This window comes from Pipra filicauda, unplaced genomic scaffold, assembly GCF_003945595.2.
Source record: "Pipra filicauda isolate LSUMZ 115617 unplaced genomic scaffold, ASM394559v2 scaffold39_size4671491_pilon, whole genome shotgun sequence".
Lineage (NCBI taxonomy): Eukaryota > Metazoa > Chordata > Aves > Passeriformes > Pipridae > Pipra > Pipra filicauda.
In genome coordinates, this window is record NW_024104531.1 from 1336038 (window position 1) to 1357697 (window position 21660).

Consider the following 21660-nt stretch of genomic DNA (forward strand, 5'->3'; position numbering starts at 1 on the left):
TGAAATTAAAGGAGATATATGCAAAGTAAATCACAGGTTTTAAAAATGCTCCTAACCATCTACATAGAGTGATGAACTCCTAACTGACTGTTTTCATCCATGACTGAGATCTTGGGATTATAATAGATAAATCCATTAAAACTTTGGTTCAGTTTTAAATAATGCTCAAAACTAGCATTTTGGGAATTACTGTAAAAGCAATAGAGAAAATACAGAAGTCACTGTGTCACTTTGCAATTCCATGTCGCTGCCTGCATTACTGAGTGCTGACAACCATCCTAGTACTTCACCTCACAAGGAATAGAGCGGGCAAAGCATCAGAGAAGGGTAGTTAGGACTGCCTTTGACAACCAGCAACATTGCACACTTACACAATCGCACTGTGTGGAATAAATTACTTCAGCAAGCTAGGACTCTACAGTTTGGAAAAGAGAGGGAAAAGGAAAAAATAGGAAGCCTGTAACATCATGAGCAGCATGGAGAACGAAAATAGGAGTCGACTGTATTTTCGAATAGATGAATGAGAAACCAACTAATGAGGCAGAATGTAAACAAATATAAGTTGCTATTCATACATGAAAGCTGTGAAATTCCTTACCATAAGATGCTGGGGATGCTAAAAATTAACACTTTCTCAAGAGAACACTGAACAACTTGCGGCAGAGAAATCCTTTGATAACTAGTAAGTGGAAGATGGTACTTCTCACACCGAAGCCACTTAACAACAAATGGTTAGATTGCCAGATGAACCTTTACTCTAACCCAGCATGGCTGTTATGTTAGTTGCCATTTGTCAAATTGCAGTTGCAACACAATTCCATTCTATTTAGCACCTTATCTTTAGGTGGGATTGAGAGTGTTTAACAAAAACAAGGGGATTACTTCAGATATTTTCCCTGAGGATTTCAGATGTAGGAATGTTTCTAAGGCACAAAGAGGAAGCAATTTTCACTGGAGTTAACTTGAATAGAACAAACAGGTGCCATTATGATGCCCCTGATAATCACTCTGAAGACATCTGTGTATGTGTAAACAGTCCAACGCATGAATGAGATTGTTCCCACACAGGCTGAGATTGGAAGTTCTGCTTACTGAGCTCATGAAAAGGTTTTTCTTTTAAAAACAATTTTCTTTTTCAATAGTAAGACATTTGTTCTCAGTGTTACTGCACTCAAACTGCTAAGTGCCAGTTACCTATCTAGATATCGACTACTACTGTCATTTTTGTTTGGGGACGCTTTTCAAGTGCTGATAATTTAAGTATTTCATCACTCCTTCCTGACTGTATGTTCCTATTTTCATTTTATGATACAAAAAAAAATTCAGTACTTTTGAATTCTCCATATTTTGTACATGACTGGCTGCAGACATGATACTAAATCTTTTCTGGTATACACATTGTTTACAATCCTGGGAAGAATGCTTTGTTCCAAAATGAGTAAGTCTTCACGAGGATACATGCCATCCAGCCAACACTGCAGTGAAACCCACAAATTTATTTAATTACTAGTCATATTTATCGACTCTAAACAACAAATTTGCACCTTCCACCTCAACACAAACAATACCTTACTGTCCACAGCTTCAGACCTTGGATTAGTCTGAGGTTCAATGATTTGTGCTGTACTGAGCTTCCACACCGGAAACAAACATAAACTTACGCAAAGCAGAAGTAGGTACTTCTCTGTATCTATTTTCTATACTTTCCAGAGAAGTCTGTAGCTCTCTGATGATTCTACTTAATCAACTGGGTGTTTCCAGAGCATGCTTCTCAACTCAGTCATGAACAGTAACTTCAGAAATTTATTTTTTTTCTGCTTTGTTTTGGAAATTTGAAGCAGCTTACATGTGCGTGATCTGTTTTGTACTGACAAGGTTACAAAGGGTCAGTTTTCTTTTGACTTTACTACACTGTTGATCGGACTAGTAACTCCTCCACCGTAGCACCATTCAGAGTTTCTTTGTCATATTTGCTTTTACCTGGCCAGATAGTATCTATCTCTGGTTTCTTGGCTACTATTTCAGCACAAGTGTGTGTGCATGTGTGTATAGAGTCATGTAACACAGTGTGCTGAAACACATTCCTTCATCTGCCTAGATGGTCTCTAAGGGAAAACAAAAGAAAACAAAACCACCCTATGCTTTAATACTACTATTACGGAATAAAACCCTGTGGAATGTGGGTCTGCAGGATTTTTCTCCATCAAGAAATTTTAGCAAACTTGATATAATGAAAGAGTAGAGATTTTAATCTCACAGAAGAATGAGGGTTGAGAATGAAAGGGAAATTACAGATTGAGCCAATGAAAAAGAATGGAAAAGAAAAAACATACGTAAGAATCATCTAGAATGAGGTTCCAGCTTCATTATGTCTCTGTGCCATTAGGCTGACCAGTCAATGATGCCTGAAGTGTGCTAACGCAGAGACACAATGGTTATAAAAAAAGTTATTTCTAGAGTAAAGTAGAAGATGGAGTACTCAGAGAGGGACTTACACTCTGGTTTGTAAGGATGGTTTAAAGATTTTTCAAATCAGAGGAGTTTGTTTTTGCAAACAGTGGATAATGAAATAATAATTCATCAAAATCTGCATAAAATGAGAGCAAACGGAAAGATTTCATGGTAAAATCATGCAGTGTGTATACAGAAGAAAGTATGGCAACCAACTGGTTTTTTTGAATGGAGGAACCACAAAACACATCAGCACAGCCTAACCTAATATTGATAATCAAAGATTTCTATCATATATGTATAAAGTGAGATTCACTTAGCATTTCCAACTTCTTAAATGGGATAGCAGCTGTAATGTTTTTAACTAACTGAAATAGACTCTTTTTTACCATTGTCTACCCCATTTACAAAACCCGAGATGTACAGCAGTACTCAAAAAGGTAATTGAACAATGAAGTACATTAGAAGACAATAAATTTGTAAAATGAAGCATCCCAGAAGCAGCAAATCCTAATGTTAAGCGTACTAATAAGAAAGAATGCCAAGCAAATACAAATAATATGTCTTCCAAAGGAAGTCCTACCAACATGATACAAAACACCAACCCTTTCTAATTTTGCAAACCTGATTATACCAACCTGAAGTTTTTTGGGATATATTTTAGAAATTATTTGCAAGTTTAAAAATATTAAGAAAACCCTGTAAGTTTTGAAATCATCCAAAGTCCACAGATGAGTCAGTTCCAGATTTAAGATTTTTAAAATAATTAGAATATACTCTTCTATTTGTACAAATGTCTGTGCTTTGTTTCAGTGCCAAATTTGCAACACAGCCCAAATGCTACAGACATTTCCTCCCTAACCTATTGCAAACCTAATTCCAGTCCCAACATGTCCTCTAATGTTCCTGCCCTTCTCCCTCTCTGTCCCAGCACCAGCCCTGATGTCTTCTGAATTCCAATTCTATTTTCATTCTTTATACACAGGACATCTGTTTTTCTTCTTACCTATGTTCATATCTTATTCAACTTCCATTCCTATCTTGTAGGATAGGAATTCTGGTTTTCTTTTGTCTCTAATCCTATGTCACCTTGTCATTTAGCATCCTTCATCAAATCCTACCCAGACTTCTTGTAATATGAAGTTCAAATCCCAGTTTAACTTTGTCACCTTCTGCAACTGAGTCTGGCTGTTAAGGCTTCCTCACTTCCAAAGATTCCCAAGCTAAGTACAAAAGCACAGAACTGAATTTTCCTTACTCTTCATTGTCCCACTTGGAGTCACTGGAGTAACAGTGGTCTAGATAGGCCTAAATTAAATTAAAGTCATGCCACAGACTGCACATATGCTTTCCTTACATGCAGCAAACTGTGAGACTCCAGTTCAAACACTGGCATTCAAAGGCTCTGGCTTCCACTGGTTCTCTTGTTGATCCTTGGTATTAAAAACTGGTTGGCTTCTTTCTGAGCAATCAAAAATTTCCCCGGAATTACATTCACACGCTACCCATTAAGTAACTGCAAATGTAGGAACTCTGATCCGTAGTTTCAAATGCTTTCATTGTTCAGTTTTTCCAGCACTGCACATAAGTCAGATGAGTTATATGTCTAGCTGGTTTCACAAACTGAAAGTCTGCTCTAATATTTACTACAAAATGAGTAAGAAAACTGTCATTCCTCATTTAAATACACATATTTTATGAAGATTTTCACACTAAGTTTATAGGCACTTCAGTCTTTTGTACTATTTTTTGCTTCATTCATGCCTTGAAAATAATTTATTTCTGATCTGGTCTAAAATAACAATGCACTTAGTAACAACACATTTAAATACCTTCAACAAACAACTAAAAAGTTCTGAGTATAATGACAAAACAGAAGATGAAGCACGTCATCTACAAATTGTTTAAGCAATGAAAAATTTGTTTGCTGATATAATTTTCACTTAACATTTATTTTCCCCAAACAACATGCTGAGATTTTTTTATAGCACACTATTCCTGGTTCAGGTTGTAATTAAAAAAAAAATCCAGAAACACATAGCTTAAATGCTAAAGGGGAAACTTGATTTAACATGTAAGTTCTTACCAGATGTCACATTTGCTTTGTATCAAGTAATTAAACATACAGTACTCTTGCATGTGATTCAGTAAAATCTGCGAGAGAAAGCTTAGAAGCTTTGTTTAAAGCTGCTTGCTTCAAAGCAGATTTTTGTGTTTTGCAGCATTCTAAGCATTTATTTTGCATTGGCCTCTGATCCTCATTCTGTCAAAACAAATTCCTTGGAGGCAACACTTCCACATAGTATTTCACGGTGTGTAGGAAGCGCTAGTTCCAGACATCCAGACTCAGCAAGATAAACATCTGGTTTACACTACCTGTAGCTTCAGGACACCTAAACTCAAAATTAGTTTTGCAATAAACAGGAGTTCTTCAGTATGTAGAACCCATGTATTCCTTCTATCCTAACTAGACTAATGCCCAGAATACACCAGGTTGGACACTTTTCCCTGCATCACCCGATGAGAACATGCATACTTCCCATGTATTCCTATGCCTTATTCCATAGAAAGAAACAGGTTAGCTGCTGCACTGATCTTCTCACTAACCTGTTACATGACTCGGAAGGAGCAAAGTTAAAGGTGGAGCAGTAGAATATACATCTAAAAGGCGCATCATGGTGAATTACTATATAGGCAACCGCTTATCTCTGTTAATTCCTCTACAACAGCTACAGTGAGCTAATTACCATGATGAGTGTTCCATCTCTTAAGAACTGGAAGAATAAACAATATAAAAGATGTGTCTGCTTTAGATATATCTGCTGAATCATGCTGATTGACAGGGACTGAAATACTTTTTTGTTTCCTTGTCTCTGGACTATGCAATAGTGCTTCCTTTTATTTGACTCTGACTCTGTAAAACTTAAGATTAGCTCCTGAACTGAGACACAACTTCAACAATATTGATAGAGACTGCTTCAGCCTAGCCTATGCCCGTGAGTTACACTTCAGTCATGAGAATTTCATAAAAAAACTTCAGTCGGGAGTTTTCTCTCAATCCTGGAGCTCTGATGGATGTCAAATCTAGTCTTTCACTTCCTAAAAGTGAAATTATTAATTTTGGGCTACTTTAAAAAAAGAAGAGCAACTCCTGTCATGCTTTTTTTAAAAAGTGAAATAGGGTGTGGTTGCAACTCTGATAGTTCAGTGCTGCTGATGCATGCTTAGCTTGCTCAAAGTCACTTACCTAGACTGTTATTAGCCGGTTTGAGTAATCAGAGTCCTGATTAACTCTTTTTTATGTGCTTCAATGAAATAAACACACTATCTATTCAAATAACCTAACTCAACTTTATCAGTATGAAGACATTAGTAACAGCATCCTTAACAAAAAGAAAGGATCTGAAGAAACCAATAAACATATAATAAGGGATATAATTCCACTGCTTCCTCCTCAAAAACTATTTTTAGATGCATAAACAGGAGAGTAGAGTCACCTTGGTAATTTTTAGGAATCTAATGGTAGCTGCTTTTCTTTTTGCCTAGGTACATTAGTCAAGATGTATAACCTTGTGTTCTTATTTATGTTTCTGGGGATGATAAGTTCTAAATCTATAAAGAACTATATAAATGTGAAACATAGGAATCATCAGTATACATGGTTGGTCAGGGAATACCTACCAGATTAGCTATTTCAGAAGATGTAGGTACAGAGATAACTAGTTTGTAAATCCAAAAATGGAAATTACCACCTCACAAGATCCCCTGAATGAAGCTTCAAAATAAGCCCAAAGAAAGATAAAAGATTCATCTTTTGCAAACAGAAAGGCTATGAAATGAGTTCTCTAAAGCCTAATGAAGAGATATCACAGGAAATAGCTTCAGAATTCTCCAAAGTCCAGGGCAACCATCTAAAGCGGAAACATAGCCAAGCTAAAGGGTGCAGACAGCAGCACCCAAAGCCAAAAGCAGTCAGAAGAAACTGAACAGTTCTACTGTTTCTGGCACAGCCTTGATACACTGCACAAAACTATCTTTTGCATCTGTCTGCACTAGCACATAAAATGGCAAAAGTCGCCAATCTTGAAAGTATGAAAACCATGTTGAACAGAGGTGGACCGAACATCTGGACAAGCAGTAGAATAAGCATGATTAGATTTTTCATTGCCTAATCAACGTCTTTGCTCAAACAAATAAAAACTTCACCAAAAAAAAAAATCACTTTGAAGCCACAGATTGAAAACAGTCCCTGCTCTGCAATATGGTTTTCTGTATTAAACACATTTTAATCCAAGAGCAAAGAACCCAAAGTATATTTATTAAATCTCATTATGTCTTTAGTCACATTTTCTGTGTATAGGCTAATTCAGTATTCTGGGAGGTTTCAGAGTGCCAATATGTGCAGGTAGTTTGACTTTACATGGCTCAAATACATTCTGAGGTAACATTACTGACCCTGTCAGCTCAAACTGCCCCTTGGTATGCATTTGTATGCATTCCCTTCACTGATAAGCTAGGGAAGTAATTCTTCTAGATGGTAGCTGAAACAAATGTAAGATTGATAATTAAAGAAACATGACATAACTATAACTAAACTATCAAATTTACATGAAGTTCTTGAGGTGAACAATTAGTCAATATTCCTAATACAGTGTAGATCCTCTCCAGGGAATAGATTTTTTCTTTAATAGATTTTTTTTCTTAAATAGATTTTTTTCTTTAACTAATCAATCCATGCTAGTGTCACGGTGAATAAAGAACAGTGCACCCAAACATGCATGTACATACAACACACACACAAAACCCAAACTCTGAAAGAAATCATAAAACCTTCTTTGCTAAAGCTAGTAGATGTTTCAACTATTTTTTAAAAAATATCTTAAGTCACAAACTTTAAACTTCTGCAGACACTGAAAAGAAGTTGCTGACGACTTTTGATATACACACATAGGTCAAGTCTAAACCATAAACGCATAAGTGGAATGTGACTTAAGGAAATAAACTCTCTGGATGTTCATGCTTTCAAGGTTAGTTGCCTTTTCTATTATTTAGAAGATTTACATTGTGAACATTGATCTGTACATTGCACATACTTTTCTCTCCAACCTTTTCCCTTTGCTATTCTTTCTACAAACTAGGTTGCATAAGCAGTTTATTAAAGTTAAAAACCATAAAATTAAAACTGGAATGCAAAGATATTTTGAAAGAATATTATGGGTCATGCAGGGGGTATACAGATACGTTGTAGACCTATAAAGAAACTACTACTGAGCAAAAGGCGATTAACCATCTCATACAACTTTGATAAAACTTTTGCAGTAAACCAGAGACTGAGAGTAACAAAAATAACAGTCTAAATAATGAAATTCAAATAATATTTTACACATTAGAAACATAAAAAAATTCCACACTGTTTATGAAGAAAAGAAACTTAAATATGTATCAGCAACCTTATCTTCTACCCTCCACAACAGCTTTTGTCTGTGGCTGTATATGCTGCAATTCCTCTGATTTAACAGAAAATTAACTAAGATATTTTTAGATGTAATTATATACTTAATAAAAGATAATTACTGTATGATTTTTAATTCCATTAATGCAAAAAGAGAAAAATTCAATATGACTGACAGAATAGCAGTTATACCACTGACAACAGCAATAACTGTCTCTTTTTAACAAATAAAATCTAAAAAGCATTAAAATCACAGACAGCTACAAGCAGAAGAAAAATGTTTGGAATGCCATATACCTCCTTAAAACAGAAATGAACATACAAATATGTAAGCTCTTAACTCCATAAATGCAACTTTTATGTAACTAAGAATACAAAAACTAAAATTCTGCTCCATACAGTTATGGAGCTTTTTGTATGAAAAAATAAGAAAAGGAAAGGTTATCACTGAAGCTTCCCAGAAAAGGACAGGGAGAGAAATGAGAAAGTGGGGGCAAATCTTTTGAGATGAGGCTAACTGGGAGACCATCAGACAAAGCTCCTCTGACATATGAAAAGACATATGTAACTACTATATTAGCAGAGAGACTGCTTACTCCCCCTCCCTTTTCCCCACTGAAAACCAGGCAGAGTAGGTCAGAAGGTTAGGGTTCAAACTGCCATAATTTAGCAAATGATTGCTATGTCCTTTATATCACACATAACAGGTTTGATTTCCTGATAAGTAGAGTTCAAAGTACAGGCATACCTTGTTATCTGTCAAGGAGATGTTCCTACAAGTGCTACAGTTAGCAATGAGGGACAGCAAAGCAACTTTTCCCCTAAAAATTAATGTAATGGATGGCCTTGGTGTTTGCAATGACTTATGAGAGGTCAGTGTATTGCTGCCTAATATTCCATTTATTCCTCAGTAAAATTACCCCTTTAAAAATAAGATCTCAACGATGCAAATGCAAAACAATTATTAAATAATTCAGATTGGATGGGATTTCAGAAAGTATCTAGTCCAACATCGCGCTCAGAGCAAGGTCACCTATAAAATCACACCAGGTTGCTCAAAGCTTTAGCCACTTGGGTCTTGAAAACTCAGGATGGAGACTGCTCATGCTTGGCTGTAGTGAAAAGATTGTCCTTATACAAAGTCAGAATCTCCTGTTTCAACTGATGCTCTCTCATCCCCCTACCATGCCCTGCTGTGAAGGGCCTGGCTCCATCTCCACGCTTGTAGGCACTAGGAACACTGCTGATAGGCACCCCAGAGCCAGACTGAACAAACCCCTCGTCAGCCCTTCCTCACAGGGCAAATGCTCCAGCCCTGACTGTTCTGGTGGCTCTCTACTACGTTCACTCCAGTTTATCATTATGTTGCTTGTATTGAGATGTCCCAAAAATGGACGTTCCTTGATGTCTTGACTATTGTGCTGCTAATACAATGCAGGACGTTGTCAGAGTACACTCTTGGCTAATACTGAGCTTGCTGTTTACAAAACACATTTGTTCCTCTCAAATAAGGATGCTCAAACACAAGATAATCTGCATTTCCTTATTGCTAATTGAATGCTACACAGTAGCTATTAATATATGAAAAATTATGTACCAAAGATTGCTATAAGTGTACTTCCAGCAGTTGTTTTAAACAAAGTATGATACTGGAAAAATCCATGGCTTTCCATCTGTCTTTCAGAACTTAAAAGAACTTCCATTTAGGTGCCTGTAGGCCATCAGGCATGCTTCAGTGCAACTAGGCAGCTCAGGGGAGTTTTTGTTAGAAGAGAAAAGGATGGAAAGACACAGCAATGGTAACAGCAGAGAGCGGTCTTACAAAATCAAAGCATACTAAAATGACTGACAGACAACCAGTGGGTAGGGGAGCACTACTGGATCTGTCTTCTTTCAAGTAAGAGATGTAAAATATCCTTTCCTATGCAGTGACAGTAATTGGAACCATATTAACATTACCATTAATGGGAAAACAAAGGAGACAGCGTGAAGACCGATCTTCATTCATGTGACTTAAAAAAAAAAAGCTCATCAGTGGTATTTCAGCTCTAGAGAAAACTATCAAATAATAAAGTGCTGTATATAGCTAGTTTGTCTTAAAGTCTTAAAGTGTAGATACCTGTGTGTGTCATTATTCAGAAATGAAACATATATTGTTTCTAAAAATTATTTTTCTGAACTGTACCAATCTTTCAAATCAACCAGAGAATCTTCTGAAGATATTGTAAGAACAATAAACACACAGACAACGGCATTAATAGCACTAGAGAATATGGAAGATACTCTTGCAGCCCAAAACAAAAGGAAGGAGCTACAGTCACATTCTGCATGCTTTTAAAATCTTCAAGTGGAGTAATAAATGAATCCTGAACAGATACATCACCAAGCTGTTTATGACACTAATGAAACAATCTCATTTCTCTTCATTTGCAAACAAGAAAAAGTGCAATGAATCTAAACTTTCTGTAAAGCAGCCTATCCCAATAAATTCTTCAGTTATCAAATTATCCTATATTACCTGCTGAGGCATGTAAAATGTGAAAATACTTCAAAAATGCAGTAACTACTGTGAAAAATAATCAGTTAACTCCAAGCTGTCTCCACTCTTGAGCATATTTGCTCTCACAACATACTTTTCTGTATTTTATCAGTCATCTGACAAGTTTTACAAAATTTTTATAGACAGACACAACTTTGCCTTTATTACTCAAGTTATTAATTTCAAAGACTAGTATTGTGGAAAGCAGTTAAAAAAGAAAACAAAATCCAGGTCTTAATTTTTCTATTTCCCTCCCATTTTCTCTGTTCTCTCTCACCATTTCAACAATTCTTTCTTCAGCTGAAATATCACAACCCCTCCAATAACCACACCTGAGAAATAAAATTTTCCTTCTTCTTGTAGTGGACTTGAAAACAAATGTTTGTTCCTTTGCATCTTTTCCCCTAATGGGACTTGTGGACAAGACACTCCTGATCTCCAAATATTCCCTGTCCCAACTGAGTAGTACGTCTTTTTATTGAGGAAGAAAGAGAAAACTCCTACTACTCTATGTGTTCAGTGCTTGTATCATTTCATCCCTGCCACCATCCATTCTTTCTGCTAGGAGCCCTAGAATATGGCTACATTTATCACATTACTAGGGAAGCAACTGCAGATGCAATTCTTGTACTCACTGAACAGCAGATGGAAAGTTCCCTCTAACATATCATATTGTTAACATTAACTCCTTTGATAAAGGACCCCATTCACTGAACCGTATGTTAAAACATGGCTTTAACCCTTTGCATTCTTATGGTTTACAAGAAAGACTTCCATTGAATGGGGGCTTAAATATAGGTAGGAAAAGTTAACTCCCTTTAAAACTGGAAGAATGAACTGTTGTACTTCAATCTGACCACACTAGTTACTGGTTCTGTGTGAATATTTAGGTCTGAAAAACAGTCTAGTTACCACTGTACTTCAGTCAACCTTGTTTTGTGTGATGTGCAATTCTTTTGCTTTCTTTACTACAATAAGGTTTCAGGAGATGGAGGTGTTTAATATTCTTGCAAAGTATTTTAAACTGTATTCCCCTCTGAGCTTCATGCTCAGCATTCCATTCTTCCACAGTTAAGAGTCTGAACCAGGTTAGAACCAGACTTTAGGCTTAATCTAAAACTACCTAACAGGGTAATAGTTCAACTTGCCTTAATTCAAAATGGAGTCAGTCTTCCAGAAAACAAGAAAATCTGCATACTGCCAGCTGTTCTTGACAATGCAGTGTTTATAGGTACATGACACTGAAGCATGCTTGTCTTAGCGATACTAATGGGGCACACAGTCTAATACTTTGACTGCTGTTATATAAATGGGGTGGAGTTTGGCCCATATTTTCACTTCTTCCCAATCTCGAAATTCCTGGTAACCATAAACAGACATTCAAAGGCAAGCAATAAACAGTGTGCACTGCAAACATGCATACAGAAATTACACCTTAAAGAAAAGTTGCAGGTAAATTGCTTCAGAATATCCACAATGTTAGTGACTCCAAGCTGTATTCCCCACAAAAACACCATGTGTATGGGTAGGGAATCTTCAATAAAAACTGCAGAATTACCATCCTGAAAGCAACACAAAGCATAAATGTTTCATGAGTTAAAACTCGTGATTTGCAGTGCAAATCTCAGGGGTGAAACTTGTGCTGGGAACCATCATAGTGACACAGGCATTACTAGATTATGATTAAAAGTATTAGAGTTTTTTCATCCAATGAGAGCTCTGAGGCGTCGAGGTTCCCTAGGATCACTCTGCAACATGTTAAAAAAGTATTTAGAAGTTTGAAATCTATTAATATCAAATGAAAGCACAACAGCTATACAAGTGGTGTATAACTTCCCTGCAGAAAAGTAAAAGGGAATGGAATTCTTCTTTCTGCCTGACAGAGTTAAAGGGACAAACATTTCAAACTGCAATAAGTGATAAAGCACTAGCCACAATTATCTCAAAAAAGGTCAGTGACCTAACCATGAAGTAAGTCAAGAATCTGATTGACTCAGACACACACATTGAAAAATACTTCATCATATCTCTCTATCCAGTGACTTCAATGAGTAGGAAAACTGACAATTTAGAAGTACTCCTGATAGGGAGAATACTACCAAAAACTTTATTAGTTATCTTTCCATTTGCAGAATCCTCACTGTTACAGGATGGTGGGAATTTACTGTACAGATGATTCTGGTCAGCAAAAGCAACTAGGAAAAACACTCAGCAGCTTTCCCAGCAAGAAAATAAAAAATCCTTCTCAAATTTATCCCTGATTTGTCCAAATTTGAAGAGAAATACTTACACTTACTTCCTGTTGGTGTCTAATCTTGTGTTATCTCCAAGTTCTTTGAAAATAGGTCTTAAATCATCACTCTTCGCTTTAATTATCCTTCAGTTAGGAACAAGCAAGCCTATTTATTAATTCATTCAACACTCCTATCAGATGATAAACCAATTCAATTTGATCAGTTATTCCTAAGCGAGGAGATCTCATTTTGCCTTTTTTTAGTAAATGATATGAGAATAGTGTCACTCCATCAATATTTATATATCGACTCTGAACTTACAGGCAGAGGACTTTGTGAATACTTATTTCGGATTCCTAAATTCCAGGGATGTGGAAGTGTAAACTGTCCTCCACAGTGAAGCTTAAGCCTTACATCAGCAGATTACTGGAATTAAGTTCTTAGATGAAGTTAAAAGGTCTCTGTCATGGGAGTGAAAGTCTTTGGAAGTGAAGTTCAAAATCACTTTTACTCAAAATAGGACTTCCATCCAAGTTTCCTGGTTTTGTCACAGACTCTTTCAGAAAAGACTCTTTCTGGAATTTTTAATAATAGCTTTTCTTTGTCAGTGTTTTGAATTTTGCATGAAATGTCCCTCTTTGAAGCAGAGTAAGCAAAAAACATTAGTGTCAAATTTGAGAAAGTTACTCTCAGTGAGAAAGCTACAGTGGAGGTGATAACCCTGGAGAAGTGAAGATAAAGCAGAAATCACAATATAGTTCTGGACCTTGTGCTCTATCCTTGGCTTCATGTTGAAAGAGAAGTATGAGAATATAGGACTGTGGATCGTAGGTGACATGCATGAATTACTGAATACTAAACAAAGAAAACTGTCCTTAGACTTGAGTGTATGAATGCACATATGTGGAGATGAATACTAAGGGAATCAGTATTTCATTAAAAAGATGTGATTTCTAGAGACGTACTAAGATTTGAAATTCAATTTGCCACAGCAGGTTTTCAAATAGATGTCTGGGCTTTCAACAATGAAGAGCATTTTCAAAGACTCCAGTCAACACATAAGCTAAGCAGAACAGTAAATTAGTCTTCACTTAACTTTGTGACGAAACTAATAACGGTATAAGTGCAGACTAGTATAAAGTTAGAACAGATTCATTCAAAAACACAAGGAACTCTGTATACATAGCCTTACATATAGCCAAAAGTAACCACAGAGATTAGCTTGTTTGACCCACATTAAGTGAATGACTTTCCTGAATTCTTGTTTGAATTAAAATATTTTGGCAAGAGCAAAGAATATATGCTTTGAGAGAAACAGTATTCTAGATACGTGTCAAATTCTAAGCAGAGATTTTTGATGTGGCCTGTGGCTTAAGGTGTTTGAACAATTTTCTTTGAACTTTCAAGGGAAATTCTCTCCTTCAGAAAAATAAAAAATATCAAGCTAATTCAACTCTGCCCGTAACACCCAAACTGGGAAGATACAGAATATTTAGTATTTTATCCCATCTTAAAATAGCTTCCTCAAAATAGAAGGAAATGTTCTTTATGAGTCTCCCTTTTCTAGCCATAGAACATAACACAACTCAACAGAACTTGCTTGTTTATATAAAATATAATCTCTTTTTGAAGCCAATGAATTATTGGTTATTTGCCACTTACCACCGCACACATTATCACATTATAAATTAATGAAAGAATAAAACCTTTTACAACTGCAGATTTTTTTGTGCGTGTGTGTGTCAGTGACAAGAAATACCTTTCCCTTGTTGGACTGTAAAGAATTACTTGTAGGTTTGTAAAGTTAATGACTTTGACAGAATTCAGAAGTCATTAGTTCTATGCCATAATTAGGGACTTCAATAAAATTCCGAACAAGTCTTTTTCTTAAAGTACAGTCATATACATTTTTAGCATTGTAGGAACCAAAACTGTCATCATGTAAGTGCAATAGTGTGTGCCAGGATTTTTACTCCATTAAGTGCTACACTGCTGAGTGTATGCCATGACCACTCCCCTGTTTCTAAAAGTGTGTATTAATGCTAGACATGGCATTATTATACACAGTGCTATATAATTCAGTACTTCTGTCTTATTAATACTTTTCCTTCACTTTCCAAATTTCCATTTACTCTATTACCTTATATTCTTGCTAAAAATGACAACCAATCTCTCATTTGAATTATTCTCTGTAGCACATGGAATGAATTTAAAGACTCTAGTTGTTTGTGTCAGCATTAAAATAGGACAAATATGTTGCTTTGGCACAGGGAAGTCAAATCCAGGCCACAAAACTTTGGATTATGTTCAGACAACTCCTCTCTTCACCAATCCTTGGTATGCTATCATTTACACATACTCTACAACATGAAAATACAAAGAATAAAAAAGATTCTTGTAAATATATTTACTTAAAATGTGAAATACAAGGAATTAGACACATTTGAAACCATTAAAGACAGAGAACAAAACTATTTTGTTCATTCAGATATTGCAGATTTACTGAATTGGAAGATAATCCTTGACAATTTCTACAACCAACATCTACACTTCAAGTACCTTTAACTCCAGTTTAGATAAAAGCATCTTAGATTATTTTTTTTTTACTTTGACCTAAGTTAACTACTGTTTGAGTGTTTTCCTAAAACACTACATTTTTCAGCTGTAACAGCATCTGTCATTCTTGGCTTGGAAGCAAACTCTTGTATGAATGTGAGCAATCTTTTTTGCTTCTTTAGAAATGCAGGGTATGTTCAACAACTGTACTATGGATCTATAGGAATCTAAAGCATGTGTTTAAAGTAATTCAATGCTTCTCTCAGATCATGATCAAATACAGCATGCAATATGATTAATAAAATAAACAGCATACTTAAGTATTTGGTACTCTTACATAGACATAAAATAGAACCATGGACTTTGCAAACAGAAAAGTAATTAAAATATACACTAGAAGGAGAATTATAACTTGCATTTTCACTTATTTTTTTGGATTTCATAAAGAAAAGTCTGTTGCTGCTGCAAATATTTTGGTCAGATTTTTTTACTTTAAATTGCAACACCAATTGCAGCAATACTTAGTGCTTTGGTACTATTCTCCTATGAATTTCAGTTTCCACTGCTCTAACGGCATGCACAGCTCTCATTCTACATTTCTCACTGACTTCAAATTAGTTTATGCAGCTTCAAAAAAAAAAAAAAAAAAGAAATGCACAGACTGGGACTTTCAAAAGAAAACCAAAGGCCAAAACAGTTTAAAAAAAAAAAAGAAAAAATAATTAAAAAAAGGAAATAGAGATACTATTTGACATTGAAGTGACTTGAGAAAAACCTATCTACAGTACTATTTAAAATATGTTTTTTTGTGTTCCAGAGTTTTGCTACTGAGTTTCAATAGTAAAATTTTCTATGTGTGCCAAATGAACTGTATTTAACACGGCATTCCCAAAGTATTATTACTTCTATACGTATTATTACTTCTCAAAGTATTATCATTATTAGTATGCAATAAAGTAGCCATTTCTGAAATTGTAATTTGAAAAAATTACAAAAATAGCAAAAGGAAGAGGTCTTGAGCACAATTCAGTTGGCAGGGATAGAACGCACATTTCCATGAAGATCTAGAAAACCATTCATATGCATCAGTGTTGCACTGGGAAAACTGTTCTTCTTTCATGTGGAACAATCACATTTCAGCTACCTTTTTTTCCTTATTTGAGGAGATTCTCCTTCATTATATTCCCTCTACAGATACACAAACTTATTTGTAATTTTGGAAAATATATCCTGGTTCTATTTTTCAAGAAAATTCAGCTTAGAAGATTGTTTTAAAATAGTTCATTTCCTATTTCAGAATTAATGTGACAGTAACAGAAAATGACTACTTTCTAACCGTATTAAAGATCACTGAACTGATATGGAATATGCACACATGTGAGATCAACAAAGAATCTTTTTTCCAGAATCATACATTGACATATATAAAGTTCTCAGACTGTCATTTCATAGGAATGTACTAGCACACTACTAAATGTTCTAAGAGCTTGCATTATGAATTATCCATTATAATTTGTACTGCTGGCAACTTGGCATCAATTTGAATATACAAAGGTTTATTTTGTAGGGTGGTAACGAGTAGGAAGGCCAAGGCAAGTAAGTATAAAAGCTGTCAGAACTGCAAATATTATGGAAAAATATCAAGTACTAATATGATGAGTGAATTTAAGAAGTGATGCTTAAACATGTCTACTCACTTCATATATGAGCTATAATACACAGGTAAAATCTCCAAGCGTAGCATGCAAATGAAAGCTTAAACATATTGTTTGAACTGTAACATAATTTATATTATTCTCTTCCTTAAACCCATAGTGTAGTAAAAAAGCATTCTTACAAATATTTTCTGTTTAATAGGACACAGAAAGATAGCCCATATGACTAGTAATTAGCAAAAAATAAGTGACTAAAACCTAAGTATTTCTAGAAGACAAAAAAACAGGAGTGTTACTCAACATTTCCATAATAAATAAATCTGGTAGCTGCTAAATAAAATGTACAGAAGAGTTAAAACTTAGGCAAGTACAAAAATTACTAAGAAACCAGTGTAATTTGTTTTATGATTTTTCATAACTAATTAATACAGAAAAAAAATGCCCTGACAGCCTTGTATGACCTGTTAAATGATAAGAACAAGAAACAACTTGAAACTATTTGCACTTTTCACAAATGCTATTTTCACCCCACAACTCAGTAATGCAAGCTCATTCTGATTAGCATCATACACCAGTGCTAAAATGACAATTATTTCCTAACTTTTTCTTAGCAATTCAAGTTTTGTATGCTATTGACACATCATTGAACAGCTGAAGATCTGAAATGTAGATTAAAAACATGTTTCAGGAATGATAATAACAGACATTTGCAGTTCCTTTGTAAGTGTACTCAGCACAGGTACTACATTTAGCTGAATTGTACCTCATGTTGAGTATTTGGAGCAAAATGACTGCGCATCTTCCAGTGTTGTGCTTCTCTGATATGCTGGAGAGTGTGATTCTTACAGGATAATAATAATGTAACCTAATCACAAAACAAGTAAGAATGTATATACAAATGCAAGACTTAAAGCAGGGCTAGGAAACTTAAGGTGATGGTTCTCTTCATCCAGACTCTTAGAAGACAAAGCAGACTGAGGAAAAGGATCTAGATTTGTTTCATGATACTAGGACAACTAAACTGCTAACATGACCCATCTATGCCAAAGACACACAGTTCCAGGAATCACTAAGGTACATCTAATGGAAACGATGGTATCATACAAGAAAGAGCAGGAAATTATTTGCAACATTATTCAGAATTCCAGTTATCTGTGTTAAAGGGAGGTCAAGATTAAAAGAAATGGTACTCAGATGTCCAAGAGAACAGGGAATCTATCCCATGAGAAGTCAAATAAGCTACAATCTAGAAAAACAAAGTCTGACTAAGATTTTAAGAGGGCAAAACAACAGATATTTAAGGACTAATGCTATCATCAGAACTCCATGTTATAAACCATGAGAAAATAATCTTAAAACAGAAATTGAAATCCCATCTGAAAATAACAATTAGAATAGCTTCCAAAAGGAATAGTACAGTTCAGAGTTTAATTTATGAAAAGATGGTTACACGCAATGACAAAAGAATCAATGATCCAAAAGGTTCACTCTAAAACCAAGGTTTATAAACCTGATAACACATTTGTAAGGTTTGGAGGTTTTTCTTCTTCTAATAAGGGAAAAAGAAGTACAAAAAAGGCAATTACCTAGCTAAAAGACCTTGAAAGTCATATTTTAATTGCAATTTTTATATTTTTTTGAGAATCCGTTCGACTGACTTTCACCAAACAATCCCCAGAATTTCTTTATTTTTCCTCTTTTGTGGCATTTTGCTAAACTTAGGCATTACGTGCATCAAGACTTGTTGCTATTAATGCCAGGCAAATTGACACAACTTCCAGGTTACACCAAAACCTGTTTAAATAACTAGGGAGACAGACAGAAAGAACAAGGGTCTTAAACTTCCTGGGAAGTACTTGAGGCACATTACAAAAGAGGCAAAGCTTAGCCATTACCTCCTCTTCTAATAGTGTTCTGGAGTGAACTCAATGATTTTGAATGAGTTAGAAATGACCTAATAAAAACAGGCCCTTCAGGGACTTGAACAGAGTTAAAGCACCTCCCTACCATATCAAAATAAGCACTTAACTTTCCAAACCAGGAGACTTCCGAGCATGCAAAAGGACCTTTACCTAGATGAGCTCCAACTTGGAATGCAGACTGATTTCAAGTGCCTCTGAGGTTAGGTGGTGCTTGAGAACAGGAGGAATTGGTAAGACTTCACTGGACTCTAAGTCATGGAAAATCTGCCCCCAGATAACACTATGACAATCTGCTGAAAAGCCATTAGCATGTGCAAAACCTCTACTTACCAACCATATACATTCTAAGAGGGGTGGGTTGCCCCTGGCTGGATGCCTTCTGCATCTGGACTGGACAGAAGAAATATAATGAAAGCTTCATGGGTTGAAATAAGGACAGGGAGAGATCAGTCCCCAGTTACCATCATGGGCAAAACACACTCAACTTGGGAAAAAACTAATTTAACTTATTACCAATCAAATCAGAAAAGGATAATGAGAAACAAAACCAAATCTTCAAGTAAACCACATTCCCCCCATCCCTCCCTTCTTCTTGGACTTTACTCCCAACTTTCTCTACCTCCACCCTTCCAGTGGTGCAGTGCAATGGGGAATGGGGGTTGCGGTCAGTTCATCGCATGTTGTCCCTGCTCAGGTGGAGGACTCCTCACACTCTTCCCTTTTGCTCCAGCATGGGTTCCCATCCATGGGAGACAGCCCTCCACAAACTCTTCTAATGTGGGTCCTTCCCACAGGTGCAGTTCTTCAGGAAGAGTGCTCCAGTGAGGGGCCCCTGCGAGGTCACAAGTCCTGATGGCAAACCTGCTCCAGTGTGGGCTTCCCATAGGGTCACAACCTTCTTTGAGCAACCATCTCCCACTCCATGGGCTACCATGGATCTCCATGGGTTGCAGGGGAACAGCCTGCTTCACCATGGTCCTCACCGTGGGCTGCAGGGGAATCTTAGCTCTAGTGCCTGGAGTACCTCCTCCCCCTCCTCCTTCTCTCACCTTGGTGTCCGCACAGTTGTTTCTCTCACATATTCTCACTCCTCTCTCCAGCCGCAATTGCTCCCCCGTGGTAACTTTCCCCCTTCTCAAATACATTACCCCATAGGCACTACCACCTTCGCTAATTGGCCGGTTGTGGGTCTATCCTGGAGCCAGTTGGCATTGGCTCTGTTCGACAACGGGAAAGCTTCTAGAAGCTTCTCACAGAAGCCACCCTGGTAGGCCCCCGCTACCAACATCTTGCCATGCGAACCCAATACACAGAGTTACTGCATATTTTTTTTAATAGTGCTGCCACATTAGACCCGAAGAGACCTATGCATTTTATATTACAAAACTGGTATGGTGTACTATCCAATTTTTCTCTCTCTTTTCTCCCCTTTTCTCTAAAAAGACAAATGCAAGCTTCTTCTTCATTTGGGTGTGGCAAGAGCTACTGTAAGATAGCTAAGACTGAAAATTTTGAAGGATCATGGTATCTTCCAACCTTCTGTAGTTTTATTAACCAGATCTAATCACAACTCTAGACCTACATTGACTGAACTTCTGTCACTCAAAATACTTCCAACCACAGAAGACAGGAGAGTTCTTTACAAAAAAATCCAAAAAACCCCCCAGCACAGCAGCATACAAGCCATATAATACTTCATAATAAAAACATTCAATTTTATGACCAGCCTTTGAGAAATGCTTAAAGGCTTAAAGATTCTGCACTGGAGGAGGACTCAGCGAGATGTTAAAGCATAAAAGCTCCAAAGCCCACAAATTTATGAAGAGTCTATGCAGAACTACTTTAACTCAGAAAAGCCAGGTGAGTCTCGACTCACCTAGCTTCCACTGTTTACGGTGTGGGTACATCTGAGCCTGTTGTGTAAACTCCCTCTAGAAGTCAATGGAAAGAAACAAGTACCTTATGGAGATGATCCCATCCTGGCACTGGCATTTAAAGCTAGAAAAGACTGATGATGGCCACAGTAAACAGTGTACTGAAATCCACATTGCATTTACTTACTTTTCTCAGGAACTAATGTTTGAACTCATCCAAAGTCTAAAGTACATTACATTTAAAAAATGCTTCAAAAAGATCACGAAATTCTAAAACAGTGGTATGAACAAAACTGGGTTCTCTGAAAATGGATGTTCAAAGGTTTTCAGTGTCAGAATTGGAAGATGTTCAACTAGTACTAAACAAAACACATTTCAAATAAATTAACATCAAGAAGACTCACAGTTTCCATCTCTGCAATTAGCTATATAGAGACAAAGAAATGGACTCTGCCATCGACTGCAACACATGCCTTCTACTTATCTTCATGCAACTGTTTTGTCTTTGCCTGGCTTAGACAACTCTTCCAAAGAGAAAGACAGGTAAACTGCACTATATATTCTACACTCAGATGAATCACACTCTGTCAAGTTTTCATGACTGTTTTGTTTTCTGTTTTTTTATTTACACTATTCCTTTCCTCATCCCTCATCTTTATTACCTTTACTCTTTTGCCTATCATTAATTTTCTACAAGGTTCACAACTTAAGACATAATAGAAGGACAAAAATGTATTTGTCTGACAAAATAATTAAGTTTCTCAATCCCCTAAACTAACTTATTCATCTCTTTTTATGATTTCTCCTTGATAAAAATTTACTATTTTAAAGACCAATTTTGGGGTGAGGGATAGGGAGAAGAGTTTTGAAATAGGTTTCCTTTATATTTTATACAATTAAGTGAAAAGGGATTCCAGGAAATCTTTGAATGAAAGACTTAGGAATGCAAGTTTATATGTTTTCCCCATCTTCTTCTC

General features: G+C 36.1%; 1 protein-coding gene across 8 annotated transcripts in view; it reads right to left on the reverse strand.

Moving 5' to 3' along the window:
* The window catches only part of PIBF1 (progesterone immunomodulatory binding factor 1), a 113900-nt gene that overhangs the window by 46641 nt on the left and 45599 nt on the right, over positions 1–21660 (reverse strand). The gene's annotated exons all lie outside the window — the stretch shown is intronic.